Raw genomic sequence first — 17,641 nt, forward strand, 5'->3', positions numbered from 1 at the left:
ACCTCCTCATTTCTTCCATTGGCTTTAGCATCTCTACACTGGAGAGCAAGTTTCAGTGTCTCTTCTGACATCCATTTTGACCTTTTCCTTCTTTCTTGTCTTCTTAATGACTTTTTGCATTCCCCATAAAGATTTACAGCCTTGGAAACCCTATACAGACAGTTTTGCTATGAGTTGAAACCAACTCCACAGCACATAATCACTACCATTAGAAAAATTGAAAAAAGGAAGAATGCTTAAAGAGGAGACATTACTATAAAGATTTTCCCTGAAAATTCACTTTGTTGTTGTTAGGTGCCATCGAGTCAGTTCCGACTCACAGTGACCCTGAGTAGGGTTTCTGAGGAGCAGCTGGTGAGTTTGAACTGCCAGCCTTGTGGTTCACAGACCAGTGCTGATCCTACAGCGCCACACCAGGAATCCATAAAGTCAGTTACACCGATATCAAATGAAAGTACGTATGTTAATCTGCTGGTGCAAAGTTCTGTAGACAAACCCTCCACCTCAGTTTTGGACCCCTAAATTCCTGGAGAGAATCAAGCAGAAGTTTTTCATCCTGGCCAGGCCTGGGAACTTCTCATGCTCTTGAAGTTAAATTCCTCCATCTGTGATCTTATTGCCAGATGGGAGAAACCTGTATCACTGTGGGATGAATGCTATACATCCCCACGGAGAGAGACTGAGCTACCACAAATACAAATGCCCTCAGAACTGAGCATTAAGTCTGGGAAGACGCCCTTCCAGGGAAAGGACTAAAGGCCTAAATCCTATCTCTCCCTCCTTATTCAACGCTGAATCTTCCCCATTTTTCCATTTCAGGTCCCAAGTGTGGCTGCAGAGAAAGCTAGTCTAATGTATGCAGCTGGGGACCGAGGGTGATCATCTTTAAATGACAAGTCAGAATTTCAGCTGCTCTGACTGGTGTGTGGACCAAATGTTATTCATCTGCCTCCAAACTGCTTAGTGGCCCTTCTTCCATTCCTCTCCATCTGACTGAAGTGTGACTTCTTGGGCTAAGAGAGGACATTCACCTGGACTTCCAGAAGCTGGAGCAAGGAAATGGTGAGTACCATGAAGAAGGGGGTTGTTCTTGCCATGAGGGGGTGAGATTCAGTAGGAGCCGTCGGAGGAGCAGCTGTGGGCCCTGTAGTTCCTCAGTTATGGGAAAAGGTGACAGAGGAGGAAACAGGACTGATAGTAGGAGACATCCTGAGACTCTGCTTTACTGACATTGAACCCTTCCTTTACACACACATGGTTTGTCAAGGTCTGGAAACCTGTGGTTCTGTGACCTGCAGAGCTGGGCCCCTGGGCCATGTGCTCTGTGTTGAATGACAGTGTCCCCACCAGAGTCTACAGACAGCAGCCCTGGCTGTGGAGGATGAGCCCCAGGCCTTCCAGAACCATCTTCATCTCATCAATGCAAACACTGTTCTTGGCTTCTCCCAGGCACTGGGGGTTTTCCCAGTTCTAAAACTGGGGTAGGGTAAGAAGGTGGGCTTGGGGCTCTCGTGCCCTCTCCTAAGGTATCAATGGAGACAGTACATTCAGCTGGACCTTGTGTATGGTCTCAAGCCCCGACCCCCACCCTCCCAAACATTTTGCTTTGTGGCCTTCAAGTGTGTGAGAATCCTCCCTAGGGTTGGCATTAAATCCTTAGGATTTTCCCCGTTCTCTACAGTCTTGAATTAAAATCTAGAATTGGAGTGTTCTCTTTGGCTGGAGAAGCTCAACATGTGACCTGCGAGCATTTAAATTCTTGGGCTTATAATTCCCACTGGAAGAAAGCCTCTACGTCATTGAATGTGTTTCTACAGAGAATTTTCCAATTTGACGATGATAAATTTCTCAAACACAAGAATGCCTGTTTTAAGTGGTGTAGAAGTTACTTACCCTAAAGCGTACTTAAATCTTGAGAAGGTTCTGAGAGACTCTGAATACATTTAACATCATGCCAGAACCTCTCATGTGTTAAATCTCTTAACCAGTTTAGAAACTTTATCCTGACTGAGATAAACTAGATGTTTGTTGTTGTTAAGTACCGTGGAGTCAGTTCCGACTCATAGCTACCCCTTACAGGGTTTCTGAGGCTGTAAATCTTGACGGGAGCAGAAAGCCTCATCTTTCTGTGCGGAACAGCTGGTAGTTTTGACCTGCTGACCTTGAGGTTTGCAGCCTGATTCGTAACCACTATGCTACCAGAGTGCCTTAAAATAGTGTACAGACTTTGATGTCCCTGGATACTGTGTTGAGAAAAAGAGCTCTAATGAGTGCTTTTGTGATTTACACAAGTGTAATAGATTGCTTAATAACTGTTGGTCCGGAGTGATTAAGTTCTTTTTTTGTTTTTTTAAAGTTTTTATTGTGAATTGAGTGATAGTTTACATGTCAGAACATCAGTTTTACACTCATCGTTCTTTGCAATGATTACAGTCTCCTTCGTGCATCATCATTCAACAGTGTTTGCTTCTATTCCCTCTGAGTATTTTTGGTGGGTGGGGTGGGGGAGTGTACACAAAAACACTGAGTAAATTTTAAGTGGTTTTATTACTACAACTGTGAATTCCTAGTAAAAATACTATCTCATTTTATTTTTGTTGTTCTCAGTGCCATCGAGTTGGTTCCAACCCATAGCAACCCTGTATAGGGTTTCCAAGGAGCAGCTGGTGGGTTTGAACTGCCCACCTTGTGATTCACAGTCCAGTGCTGATCCTGTCGTACCACACCATTTATACCATATTTAAAAGTCCAATGTAGATTACTGAGTTTATGTTTTTCCAATAGATAGCATTTTGAAAGTTCAGAAGTAAATGTGAACTTTAAAAGTATTCTTTATGAAGACTTATTTCTACTTTTGGCCTAATCCAGCCCATCCCTCTTCTCCCGGCTTCCTTTAAGTGATTAACTTTATTTCTGAAGCATCTTGCCAGTGTTTGTGTAAAATCAAGCAAATATAAACAGAAATATTCTATTTCTCTTACTTTGTTATATAAAAGGTAGCATGGAATTTACACTTCTTGTTTTTGTTGTTAACTTTTTATTGTGAATTGAGTGAAGGTTTACAGAGCAGATCATCTGTCCTACAGTCAACAAATTATACATTGCTGTGGCGCTGTGGGCTAAGGTGGCAGACTGCAAAGTCGTTTGAACTGCAAGGTCAGTGGTTCAAGCTCACCAGCTGCTCCTTGGAAACCCTGTACAGGGTCACTATGGGTCAGAATTGACTCGACGGCACTTAACAACAGTAACAACACCATCATTACAATGATTGCAGTCCACCCCATGTACCATCAGTTAACAATATTTACCTGTATGCACTTTATCCTCCCCACCCCCAGCCCTGTAACAATTGTAAAATGTTTACAACTGTTGTCTCCTCGTACAATAGTTGTCCTTTTGTGATTGGCTACAATTGTGAGATTGACCCAGGATCGGGCAGTGTTTCGTTCTGTTGTGCATAGGGCCGCTATGAGTTGGTACCGACTCGATGGCATCTAATAACAAACAACAACAATTAATTGTCACTCAGCATAATGTCCTCCAGTTTCATCTGTGTTTGTGAGGTGTTTCGTGGTTATTCTTCAGTGCTGCATAGTATTCCATTGTGTGATTTAACAAAGTCTGTTTATTCTTCTGCTGATGGATGGTGTTTTGGCTGTCTCTGTGTTTCTGGTGTGTCTCTTGTAGACAGCATATTGGAGAATCCTGCTTTCTGTCTCTTACCTTGTACATTTAATGTCATGATCGATAGGTATGAGTCGACTGCTGTCATTCTGCTTGTGGCTTTCTTTTCGTGCTGCTACTTTCTGCCCGGAGTTCATTTTGTTTATGGGTTTCCTTCATTTTCTTAATTTCTGTTGTGTTAATGTTTACTAAAGCTTTCTGGGTTTCCTCTTTTTTTATTTTCATATGCTTGTTGTTGTTGTGAGGTGCCATTGAGTCGATACCAAGTCATAGTGACCCTATGCACAGCAGAACAAAACACTGCCCGGTCCTGGGCCAACCTCACAATTGTTGAGTTCATTGATGCGGCCACTTTGCCAATCTGTCTCACTGGGGATCTTCCTCTTTTTCTGTGACCCTTTACCTTACTAGACGTGAGATCCTTCTCCAGTGACTGGTCCCTCCTGACAATATGTACAAAGTATGAGAGACAAAGTTTGGCCATCCTGGCCTCCTAGGAGCTCTCTGGCTGTACTTCTTCCAACACAGATCTGTTGGTTCTTTTGGCAGCCCATGGCATTTTCAGTATTCTCCTTCAACACCATAACTCAAAAGCATCGATTCTTCTATGGTCTTCCTTATATACTGTCCAGCTTTCGCATGCATATAAGGTTATTGAAAATACCATGGGTTGGGTCAGGTGCACCTTAGTCCTCAAGCTGACATCTTTGCTCTTCAACACTTTAAAGAGGTCTTATGTAGCAGATTTGCCTAATGCAGTATGTCGTTGATTTCTTGACTGCTGCTTCCATGAGTGTTGATGGTTGACCTGAGCAAAATGAAGTCTTTGACAAGTTCAGTCCTTTTTCCGTTTATATGGGTGTTGTTTATTGGTGCAGTGGTGAGGATTTTTGTTTTCTTTACATTGAAATGCAGCCCATACCAAAGGCTGTGGTCTTTGATCTTTATCAGTAAGTGTTTGAAGTCCTCTTCACAGCTTCTTGGATTATTTGCTCAGTATACAGAGTGACTAAGTATGGTGAGAGACTACAACGCTGGCCCACACCTTTCCTGTTTCTAATACCACCAGTCTCTCCCACAGTACTCTATTTCTCTGATGGGTGTGAGAATTCCTTAGAACAGCCACACAGAACTCACAGACTGTACTCATCACTAGGGTCTTAATAGGGAAGTAACAATTCAGGTTCAGGAAACTCATGATACAGTTCTTCAAACAGGACAGCCTCTATTTAGCTCTACCTGCAGGCCAGGCCTCTCTCTGGCCCTCCACCCCTCGTCCCTACTCCACCTGCACTGCCTCCTGCTGGCTTCCTGCCAGGGTTCGGCTTCTGCTGCCGCTGCTACTCACTGACTCGGGTGTTACAACACTCTCTGTCTCTGTCTCCTCAGTTGAGGTTCGTAATGCACAGAAGCTGGTTGCAAAGGCACACTTCACCCTGGGCTCACTCTTAGTTGTGAACTTCTTCTTTTAGTGCCTCTAGGCTGACTCAGAGCCCTGCTGTGATGCTGTCGGATAAACACTGGACTGCTAAACGTGAAGTTAGCAGTTCAAGCCCACTAGCTGTTCTCAGAAACCCTCTCCTGGGTCTCTGAGTCAGAATTGACTTGACGACACACAAGAAGAAGGATGGCCATGTTACGGTTAGCAAGATGGCAAAACTGACCAATCCCCATGCCAGGGTGTCATGTACCCTGTTTACAGCACTACCAACCAATCCAGTCTCCTTGGTGGGCCATAGGCACCTTGTGATGTGTGGTCCCACCCAGTCATCTGCTGAAAGGACCACATAAAATAATGCACTGCGTCGCAAGTTTGGACATGGTGTACTTTGGTGGAGTTAACTTGGTTCTCTGGGTTTGTGTGTGGCATTAATTTTGTAAACTTCTCAGTCATTAGTATCTGCCAACATTTTTTCTGTTCATTTCTCCTGCCATTCTTTCTGGCGCTCTCAGTCTGCACTCAGCTCTGATTTGACAGTTGTCACACAAGTCTGGGATGCTCTAGTCCGTCTTTCTTATTCTCTATGCGTTTCCGTTTGGGGATTTTCTATTAACATATCTTCATGTGCACTGATTCTGTCCTTGTCTTTGCCCTGTCCCTTGATAAACTTTTTAAATACGTGATTTCCTGCAGTTGCTTGGAATTCTTTGTTCCCATCTCTGCTTACCTTATTCATCTGCTACTGCACATTGTTTACTTTATTAATACCCTAGCATGTTATTGGACTCCTGGTGTGGCACTGTAAGATAAGCACCAAACTCTGAACCACAAGGTCAGTGGTTCAAACCAGCCAGTTGCTCCTTGGAAACCTTATATAATGTTGCTATGTGTCGGAAACCCTGTATAGGGTCGCTATGAGTCGGAACCGACTCCACAGCACATGACAACAACAACAATGTGTCGGAACCAACTCAACAGCACTTAACAGCAGCGTGTTATTAGCATCCCAGACTGGTGTGGCGCCGAAGGATAATCACTGGGCTGCTAACCACAAGGTCAGTGGTGTGGTGGTTCAAATCCACCAGCTGCTCCTTAGAAACTATATGGAATCGACTCAAAAGCACTTAACGGTAACAACAACATGTTAATTAAAGTTGCCTGGCATTTCCTGACTGATAATTATGAACTTTCTGTCTTGTGTAAACTGATTCTGATGTTTGCTCAGTCTAATGATTTCTGTTGTATGTTGGAAGAAGTATAGCCAGAATGTTCCTCGGAACCAAGTATGGCGAGATTTCATCTCTCATACCTCAGATGTATTATCAGGAGGACATTGTACTTAGTAAAATAGTTGTTGTGAAGTGCCGTCCAGTCGGTTTCGACCCATACCGACCCTGTATAGGGTGCCCAAGGAATAGTTGGTGAGCTTGAACCACTGACCTTGCAGTTCAAACGGCTTTGCAGTCCAACGCATTAACCACAGCACCATACTAGGACTCCTAGTAAAGTAGTTGTTGTTGTTAAGTACCGTGGAGTTGGTTCCGACTCATAGAGACCCTGCACAGGGTTTCCGAGGCTGTAAATCTTTATGGGAGCAGAAAGCCTCATCTTTCTTCCGCGGAAGAGCTGGTAGTTTTGAACTGCCGACCGTGAGGTTAGCAGGCCAGCTTGTAAGCACTACACTACCAGAGCTCCTTGAGGAGCATTATAGAGGATGGCTTTATTGTCTTAGAGAACACACATGGCACCAGCAACAGAAGGGCACTAAATATGTGGACTTTAAATGTGCCTCTTGTGTGGCTTCAAAATAAAATGATGACCATGTGAAAGCACATGCTCTCAAAAGAAGGGTCATGATATTTATACGGTTGCAAAGAAATTGTCTGATGTATCTTCAGATACATTGAAGTGATGATGTTGAGCTGAGATTTCTAAGTTAGATTTTTAAGGGGTTTCATGGTGTCTTCTTTCCACTCATAATAAAATGCAATCGGAAAGAAGTAGACATAAAAATGAGCTATGAAACAAATGTAAAAATTTGGGAAATTGTTCTATATAAAGTAAGGCATGTGTCCTAAAATTTCCAAGAACATGACTACACAATCTTTATTTTAGAGACTGAACTTGTGATTTGTGGTTAGTCAGCTACCATAACAGCTTGGACCGACAGGGACAGAAATTCCAAGAGGAGAGAACATGGTCTGCCTCTTGTAATTACGTAGGTAGGCAACAGTCCCAAGGAGGTACATCTGATCTGTTGTCCTTCAAGAAAAGCAAAGCACCATCTCTGGGGCACTAAGGAGTCAGAGCTTCATAAACTCTGTTCCTGGAGTGTGGGGCTGCTGTTCACAAAGGCAGGGGGGTAGGACTGCAGCCCAGAGGTGAATGGATGGGCCTGCCATGCCCAAGGGGTGAAAGAGTAGGGCCTACTGGAGCTGAGGCGATAGGGTCACCTCTCAGATGACTGCCCAAAGCCGATGGAACAGACTTCCCATTCCACTGGACTGAGCATCATAGAACAAGGCCATTACGCGTAGTCTGGAGGGCAGGGTTCTGGCTGGTACTAACCCACTGCCATCTGTTTAATTCTGATCATGATAGCTCTGTATATGCTATAAATGTTTATGAGTGCAGACAAAGTCATCTGTCCTGTGGGGTCTGGTGGGTTTGACTCGCTGCCCAGTGCCTGAGCTACAGTACCAGCAGGCTTTCTTGGTGTCAGGGAAGAGAGCCGTGAGAGCTCACGTCAATTGTTCTGCTGGGTTTGGACTTGGTGCCTGTTATTCCAATTTCTCCCATTTGTAATGGAAATGTGTGTCTTGTGCCTGTTCCACCAGTATGCCTAAAGTCTCATCCATACTTGATTTGGATGATTCAGAAGATAAGGGTTTTAGACTTGGAGTTGATTTAAGAGTTTTGAGATGATGTGATGGGGCGGATGTGTTTACATGTGGCAAGGATATAAATTGGGTGGGCAAAGGATGAAATGTTTCATATTGAATTGTATTCCCCAAAAAATGTTTTTAAAATCCTAAATCTGGCAGTGGGTTAATGCGCTGGACCGCAAAGTCGGTTTGAACCGCAAGGTTGGTTGGCAGGCCAAGCTCACCAGCCACTCCTTTCAGGGTTTCTAGGGGTTGGAACTAACTCAGTGGCATTTTACAACAACCAGTATGCTTATGTTTCTTCTCCCGTTTGGGGCTGTTTTGTTACTGAGAGGATTTATGTAAGGTGTGTCTTACATGGGTCTTTTTGGAGATTGGATAAGAGGTTAGATATGCTAACAAAAAAAGCAGAAATGGAGAAAGATGTCAAGTCTCCCAGGAGCAGAGAAGATCAAAGAGATGAGGGCCTTCCTCCAGCGCCAACAGAGGAAGAAAGTCTTCCCCCAGAGCCCACGCTCTGATTTTGGACTTACCTCCTGTCATGGTGACGCAGATAAGCACTGGACCACAAGGTTGGTTTGAACTGCAAAGTTGCCGGTGTGAGCTCACCACAGCCACTCCTTGGAAAACCTATTCAGGCTCGCTATGAGTCAGGACCAATTGGATGGCACTGGACACAACAAACCGTGGGAAAATTCATTTCTGTTTGTTAAAGCCACCTGTTTTTGGTATCTCTTTGATGGTAGCACTAGATAACTAAAACACCGGCCTACCAGGATTGGTGAGACATAACTCCTTGTCACCCCTTCCCTGACAAGGATGAGTCCACTTCTTCTACAGCTGATCTGCTGTTCCTCCAGTTCCAGCCCTCAGTCGACTTTAGTCTCCTTTCTCTCCTCCCTACATGAGGAGGCCAGAGGGTTGGTGCTGCGTTCACTGACCAAGAGGTCAGTTCTACCGTCCAGAGAATGAATGGCCGTGGTCAGGCCTCAGGTGGTCACGGTGGTTCTTGAACTGTGAGAAATTCTGGGCAGGGGGCGGGACATGCAGCTCTAGAGAACTGTCGTGTTAAGTCTGCTTTCTGTCCTTCATGACGAATTCTACAGCTAAACCCTCTGCATTTCAATTTCCTTACAAAACTTAATTCTTTGTGGTTTAAAAGAAAAAAGTGTGGTCTGTCTGTGTTTGTGTATGTATACACACATAAATGAAGGGGCTTCAAAAAGTTGGTGGGAAAATGAAGCTGAAAGATAATGGATTTTTTTCTGTGAATTTTTTTCAAGGTATCAGGTGTGTATGTTGTAGGACATTTGCCACTTCAGCAGTAGTGACATGTAAAACTGATTGGCCCTGATCATTTTGTACAATTATTTCAAAATGGGAATCTTAACCTCTTCTTCTCGTTCAGTAAACATGGGGTCATGCTGTCGTGGTTTCCGCAGAGGTAGAACTCTTGGTCGTCTTTTATGTTACTGTTTCTGTGTGTGTGTTGGGCCATCAGGTCATTTCTAACTCACAGTGAGCCTAGGTACAACAGAAGTCAACACTGCCAGTCCTGCGCCATATTCCCAGTGTTGCTGCATTTGTACTCAGTGTTTCTGGGCTGTATGGATTGATGTTGAGGGGTGGGATCACTAATAACCGATACAGAGTTGTGTCCAGTCTCAGAATTTGAGAAATGCGTGGAGACCTGGAGTCTCGTGCTTCGTGTCTCACACCTGAGCTCTTTTACATTTGTTAAGTACCTTTGCCTGTCTCTATAAAGTGGCCAGAGAGGATGATAGCACAGCTGCAGATAGGTGAAAATTCGTAGTTCTCCTAAAGAGGTCTCCTTTCAGCAGGGGGACGTGTCATTTCCTGATATCTTGGAATGCTTCAAGAAATAGGACCAGCTCCGAGCCTTAAGTGGCCAGTTAGTTTATGCTGGCCCTGGTCATCCCATTGACTGTTGGGGGCAAAAGAAAAAATTACCATTTACTGCTGTATCACCCAATTATTACTACCCCATCCTGATTTCACCCCGGGCTTCATGTTGTATTTTCTGGTAGTCTTATGGAAATAAGGTGAAATTGCTCACAGTGAAGTGAAGATTCAAATTTGATTCGTTTTCTAACTATGCTAGACCATAAAGAGAGAGGAGGAAGACTGGACTTGGTTACAGCCAACTTGTGGAGAGATGATTCCATCGTGCTGTAAGTTTATGAGACAGGATGCAGTCAGTGAGGAAAAGAATGTAACTTAGTGAAGGGAAAAGGCTGGCGGCTGTTTTCCTTGAGTCGGCCTGGGTAGGATGTAGAACCTGAGTCAGGTCCCTGTGAATTTTCAGGCCCCAGGTTTGTCAACCTCACCTTAACTCTTGTGCACATTGAAATAAACGGTGCCTTGCTGATCTGGAATATGTGGGGTGTTTTAGGACTCAGTGGTCATTGAGGATGTGGCCGTGGTATTTACCCAGGAAGAGTGGGCATTGCTGGATCTTGCTCAGCGGAAACTCTACAGAGATGTGATGATGGAAACCTTCAGAAACCTGACCTCAGTAGGTAAGAATGATCATTTTATTTAATCATATGTTGTTGTTGTTAAGTGACCCTGTTTAGGATATCCGAGGAGTGGCTGGTGAGCGTGAACCGCCAACCTTGCAGTTCAAACCGAAGTTTTGTAGTCCAGCATATTAACCTGAAGCGCCTCACCAAGACTCCTCCAAGAGGGGACAGAACCTTCTGCACATTGGCCTTGTACCAGTCTTTGGGCTGAGGAATAGAGATACATAGAACAGTATGGCCCTTTGCTGTATGTAGCAAAACTGGCTCCTGAGGGAATCTGGTGGGTCGCTTAATTAAAAGCAGAGAACTTGCCTCAGAAGGTTATGCCATCTGTTTTTGGAATTCCAAAGTGGTGCTCTTGATAGATTTTCTCAGAGAACACCGGGACGATCGTGGGAGTTTGTTGTGCAGACGCATAGAGATGATGAGAAAGTGCATTGGTGAGAAAAGGGCCCAGGAGACCTGTAACATTGAGGCGTCTTTGGCACCACTACAATCCACCTGCTCGTTTTTCAAAGGTAGCAAGCAGCGTTCCAGGATGGTGTTGGTGGCAGACCTCACCCAGCCACCCTACAGTTCCGATCGCCCCTTCACACATCTATCTGCCCTTAAAATTCAAAAGAACAATGAAAAGGAACCCAAGTCCCTCAAGGACGCCAAACTGTCCGTTCTGACTGACTGTAAATCTTGGCGCACAGAAGTCCCTGGGGAAAGCGTAGAGAAGCTTAGAGAGCTGTTAGAACTGCCTTCAGAAGAGTGTAGACCTAGATGGAGGACTTGTCAACAAACAGCCTTACGTTTTGATATTTTTGATTAAATAGCAGCTTCTATGATTTTTATAGCAATGCTTTTTACTTATCCTTGTGTATCTCAAAAGAGATGATCTAAGACATAACCCTATACTAAAATGGAGTCCTGGTGTGGCGCGGTAGGATAAGCACTGGACCATAAGGTCAGTTTGAACTACAAGATTGGCGGTTCAAACTCACCAGCTGCTCCTAGTTAACACTATATGGAGTCGAGCTGTGAGTCAGAATCGACTTGTGGCACCCAACAACAACAATACTAATATTGTTTCAATATAACAAAAAGTCCATTCCTGAATGGGGTTATAGCCACAGGTGTGTTGTTGTTAAGTGCCATTGAGTTGGTTCTGATTCATAGTGACCCTGTGTAGAGTTTCCAAGGAGCAGCCAGTGGGTTTGAACTGCCAGCTTTGTAGTTGGCAGTCCAGTGTTAGAATGGACTACTCATATTTTGGGGGAACACAATTAAGACCATAACACTCACGAATATAGATGCATTTTCAGTTCTCTTGTGATTCAAGGTTTGATGATCTTCAAGTGTTGCCAGTGCAGAATGGTTTTCAGGGGTCTCTGAGGCATTGGGTGATTGGAGGTTTGGGACCATGTACAGATTTTCCTATGTTCATTGTTGTTGTTAAGTGCTGTTGAGTCAATTCTGACCCATAGCGACCCTGTATAGGGTTTCCAAGGAGCAGCTGGTGAGCTTGAACCACTGACCACCTTGCAGTTCAGACAACTTTGCAGTCTGATGCATTAGTCCACAGAGGCACACAGTTTGACATTATTATCTGCTGTACATATGCTCATATCTGCTCATCTTCAGAAATACTGGAGACCAAAGTATTGGCACAGCTTCAGGGAAATGTTCATAACTCTGGACTGTGTTGTGTTCCCTCATGATTTGCAGTTTTCCCTGAGAACCTTGTCAGATAATGTGTTTCTCTGTGAGCATCATTTCTTCTCCTTGAAGAGCAAAGGAGGGTTTAGGAATGGGACCCATTCAGGGCCACTGTGTTGGGGGCGTTACAGAAGCAGTTTTTTGAAGGATCATCCCTGCCTGGTGGTGGTGGTGGTGGTGATGATGTGCCGTGGAGTCGGTTCCAACTCATAGCGACCCTGCACAGGGTTTCCGAGGCTGTAAATCTTTATGGGAGCAGAAAGTCTCATCTTTCAGAATGGCTGGTAGTTTCGAACTGCTGACCTCAAGGTTAGTAGCCCGACTCATAACCACTACGCTACCAGAGGAAATTAAAGTTGAATCAGTCAGCTTGAAAAAGTCCCTTTTGGGTTGAGGAGACAGCTGCACAGATAATCGGAGTTTATCAGTCTCCTCACACCTGTGGTCACAGAGAAATATTTCCCCTTTTCCTGTTTTAATGGTCCCTGTGTATTGTGCCCAATCACTTTTCAGTGTTGCTCTCCTGAGTACACTTGGTTGTCACTGTCATTCCCCAGGAAGTGTTTCCTAGGAAATGGGTTTTAACCATTGCCAGTGTTCTGAGACAGCGGAACGTATGTAAGTCTTTCTTCACAGCTGTTTTGTTTTCCCCTACTAATTCCTTTCCTTTTTGTTTCATACTGTGAACTTCACCTTGAAACATTGGGTCAGTGTCTCAAAACCTGTATGATGGAGAAAAGTTACCCAGTGAACATAGAGTAAGTTATAGTAGCTGGCTGTCCATGTTAGGAGAAATCTTTGACTCACCTGGAAGTAAAGTTCAGCCTGAAAACCAGCAGACAGTTTTGAGGTGAGTGTTATTGAAATGTGAGAAAATAGTTCCTTGAAGAAAGTCCTAAGATGCATGAAAATAATTATATATATGCTTAGATCTAAAATTCTGGGTTTACTTTTCTTAATATGACATTTTCCTAATGTAAGTTACATATTGAGTATTTGAAGCATATTCTATTTGCACACCATTTTCAGAAAGACACGCACTTTAGGAAAGCAGTAACTGACAACAGTGCCTCTATTAGATGATTTAATGTATAAAACATGAAACAACTCAGGCCAAAAGCCATGCGTGTTCTGTGTTTGGAAGCAGTGAGATCATAGCAAATTTATATCCAACATCATGTTGCTTATTTTTAACAGAAAGCGTACAATAGAGAACCTCCATGAAAATAATAATGGTAACCAGTGTGGAAAAACCTTCAGACAGATTTCAGATCTTCCTGTGCTACATAAAGATCCTCCAGAAGTCAATCCTTTCGAATGCTGTGAGTGTGGAGAAGTCTACCGGGAGCAGTTGTCGTATACGCCTCACACCAGGTCTTACAGTGGACACGCTGTTCTTCAGGAATGTGGAGAGGCCTGCACTCGTCCCTCTGACTTAAGCACTCCTGTGAGAACTCTTGCTGTAGAGAAACCTTATGAGTCAAGTCTTAAGGATCCCTTGATAACAATTACTGGAGAGAAACACAGGGAAAGTATCAAGAGCAGGAACGATTTTTGTACTCTCTCATCCTGTCAGAAGCATGTTAAAGATCATAAGCATGAATGTAAAGAAGGTTATAAAACCTGTAATCCTTCATTTTTCATTTCACATGAAAAGTACCCTCATGAATGGAAGGTACGTCGGAAAGCCTTTAGTGATTCCTCACAACTCACTACACATGTGAGAAGTCAGAGTGGAGCGAGGCCTTATGAATGTAAGGAATGTGGGAAAGCCTTCAGTTGTTCCGCACACCTAACTCTACATAGAAGAACTCACAGTGCAAATAGGCCTTACCAGTGTAAGGAATGCGGGAAGGCCTTCAGTCGTTCATCGTACCTCACTGCACACATAAGAACTCACAGTGGAGAAAAACCGTACACATGTAAGGAATGTGGGAAAGCCTTTAGTCGTTCCTCGTATCTCACAGAACACATAAGAACTCACAGTGGGGTGAGGCCTTACGAGTGTAATGAATGTGGAAAAGCCTTTAGTTCCTCTTCCCACCTCACTACACATAAAAGAATACACAGTGGAGAGAGACCTTATCAGTGTAAGGAATGTGGGAAAACCTTTAGTGATTCTTCGTCCCTCACGCAGCATATAAGAACCCACAGTGGAGAGAGGCCATATGAATGTAAGGAATGTGGGAAAGCCTTTAGTCGTTCCTCATACCTCACTGAACACATAAGAACTCACAGCGGGGTTAGGCCTTATGTGTGTAAGGAATGTGGGAAAGCCTTTAGTCAGTCCTCACACCTCACTACACATATAAGGACTCACAGTGGAGAGAGGTCCTATCAGTGTAAGGAATGTGGGAAAGTCTTCAGACAGTCCTCAAACCTCACTACACATACAAGGATTCACAGTGGAGAGAGACCTTACGCATGTAAGGAATGTGGGAGGGCCTTTAGTCAATCCTCAGCCCTCACTAAACATTTACGAATTCATAGTGGAGAAAGGCCTTACGAATGTAAGAAATGCGGCAAAGCCTTTAAATTTATTTCACACCTCACTTCACATGTAAGAACTCACAGTGCAGAGAGGGGGCTTATTAATGTAATGAATGTGAGAAAGCATTTAGTCAGCTCTCCGTCCTTGTTGAACATCAGCAACCTTGCAGTGGAGGTGGACCTTTTAAATGTAGCCAATATGGGAAATGCCACACTGTTGTTCATACCGCTTACCCCCCAGACACAAATGTAGCCTTAGAAGAGACCACTTAACAAATATCAGGAATCTGGTAAATCTTCTCATTTTCCTCCTTTTCTATGTAAGTATCCTAACTCACAGTGGACAGTGTTCTTACAAATGTGAGAAAACCTTGATGTTTCTTATTCGTTGTAACATCTGAGTGGGTATACTGGAGGCAAACAATATCCATCTAAGTATTGTTAGAAATTTTACACATTTTCTTTTTGGAAGATGATACATGGCAGATTAACCATGTAAGTGTAAGGAATGGTGTGTTTTTTTCTGCTTCTCCAATGTCCTTCAATTTTGCAAATAAGGAAAACTCATCTGAACATAGAGGAAGTCTCTGTGGAGGGACATCATGTAAATGCAAGTGATCTGGGAATGTACCCACGTCTTTTCCTACTGTAACAATGTTAAGAAAATGCCTTGTGGATTGATCTGTGAGTATGAAAGAGGATGGAGGCCTGTTAAGTCTGCCTCCCTTAGAATAGATGATTATGAGACATCACACACTGGTGGAGAGACTCTGACTGTCAGCATCATGAGAAAGACGTCACTCACAAAATACCTGTCTGTACACAAAGAGACGCCGATTAGGGGAGAAATCTCACTAAAAGGTGGTTAAGTGTCATCAAGTTAGTTCCTATTCAGAGACCCTGTGTAGGGTTTCTGAGGAGGAGTGGCTGGTGGGTTTGAATTGCCGACTTTGTGGTTAGCAATCCGGTGCTTATCCTACTGCATCACGTCAGGATTCGATCTAAAAGTGTACATTTCTGTCACTGCCTGATTCCCATGTACATTAATTTCACTTTTTATTTTCTGATTAAACATTAAGGTTATAAATGTCTCCCTTTTAATTCTTGAATTTTGATAATATTTGCATTTGGGTTCATTTACATAAAAATTCTCTTCATTAGAAAAATCTCAACCACACATTAGAAAAAAGTGTTTTCTTTTTTTTATCATCTATGTTGAAGCATCTTTTCAGAGTCTCAAAAGGAGTAGTCTTGGTGGCACTGCTGTTAAAGTGCTCCGTTGCGAACTGAAAGCTCACTGGTTCAAATGCACCAGGTACTCCACAGCTGAAAGCTCTGGCCGTCTTCTACCCTAAAGACTTACAGCTTTGGAGCCCTGTGGGGTACTTCTACTCTGTCCTGTGTGGATGCTGTGGGGAATTGACCACAGTGGGTTTAGTCTTTTTTTTTTTTTTTTGGTTCAAATTATAAAGCATCCCGTTTTCCTTGTAGAAAATTGTTTTTAGCTGAAAAGTGGAGGGAGAAATATAAAGTCAGAGTCTGCCCAAACCTTGGGTATGAACTTTCAGCCTTCCTCGTATGTTTGTAGCAGAATCAAGATTGTACCCCAGGGATAATATTTCATTGAACATGTTCTGTACTCAGTGCATATCATTCTTGTTTACAATCTTGATGCCTGATTGACTAATGAGACTGTACAAAAAAATCATAGCCCTATGTCATCTCCTAGAAGTGTTCCTCTCTTACAGCATTGGGACAAACAGAGTTTCCATGGAGGGTGGTTCATTCTGGGGTCCACTGTACTTGAGCACCAGCAGTTCCCCAGTTTGACCTACCTGCAGTGGTGCCTCTGTCTTGCACATGCTCAGAAACTGCTCAGTGATAACTCAGATACTGCAAAAGGGTACATTTGGCCAGCTGCTGAGGCTTGCAGTTTCACTAGAATAGTGCCTTCTGGTGTGTACATCCTTGCAGGACCTGGATAAGATAGGGCACCAGCTCGGGGTTCTGTATTTTTGGGACAAGCTAAGTGGCTATTAAAGAGCTCTGTTAGTGTAGTGGTTATGAAGCGGTCTGTGAATCTCATGGTCAACAGTTCGAAACTACCACTGTTCCATGGGAGAAAGATGAGGCTTTCTGCTCCCGTAAAGATTTACAGCCTCGGAAACCCTGTACAGGGTCGCTATGAGTCGGAATCGACTCCACAGCACATCACAACAACAAGTGGCTATTAGGCTTGGAGGTGTGCCTAGTGACTTTCTACCTCACAGAACTAACTCTTCATGTAAGGGGCCTTGAAATGGTGGCTGAAAATCAAACCTTCCCTTGACCCAGCAATTGCCTTTGTAGCAACCTACGGAAATCCCTGGGCTCTGTTAGGACCCCTGGAGTACTACTGGTGGTGGTGGTGGTTATGTGCCATGGAGTCGGTTCCGACTCGAAGCGACCCTGTACAGGGTTTCCGAGGCTGTAAATCTTTATGGGAGCAGAAAGCCTCATATTTCTCCCACAGAACAGCTGGTAGGTTCGAGCTGCCAACCCTGAGGTTAGCAGCCTGATTTTTGTAACCACTACGCTACCAGAGCGCCTTAGTAATGGTGGTGTTATGTGCCGTGGAGTCGGTTCCGACTCATGACGACCCTGTACAGGGTTTCCGAGGCTGTAAATCGTTACGGGAGCAGAAAGCCTCATTTTTTTCCCACAGAACAGCTGGTAGGTTCGAGCTGCCGACCTTAAGGTTAGCAGCCTGATTCGTAACCGCTACGCTACCAGAGCGCCTTAGTAATGTTGTTGTAATGTGCCGTGGAGTCGGTTCCGACTCAGCGACCCTGCATAGGGTTTCTGAGGCTGTAAGTCTTTATGGGAGCAGAAAGCCTCATTTTTTATCCACAGAA

General features: G+C 43.9%; 1 pseudogene; it reads left to right on the forward strand.

Annotated features, from left to right (window-relative positions):
* The window catches only part of LOC102839321, a 34,326-nt pseudogene extending 19,306 nt beyond the window's left edge, over positions 1–15,020 (forward strand).
* Positions 15,021–17,641: the final 2,621 nt, after the last annotated feature.

The sequence above is a fragment of the Chrysochloris asiatica genome, unplaced genomic scaffold (assembly GCF_000296735.1).
Source record: "Chrysochloris asiatica unplaced genomic scaffold, ChrAsi1.0 scaffold00530, whole genome shotgun sequence".
Lineage (NCBI taxonomy): Eukaryota > Metazoa > Chordata > Mammalia > Afrosoricida > Chrysochloridae > Chrysochloris > Chrysochloris asiatica.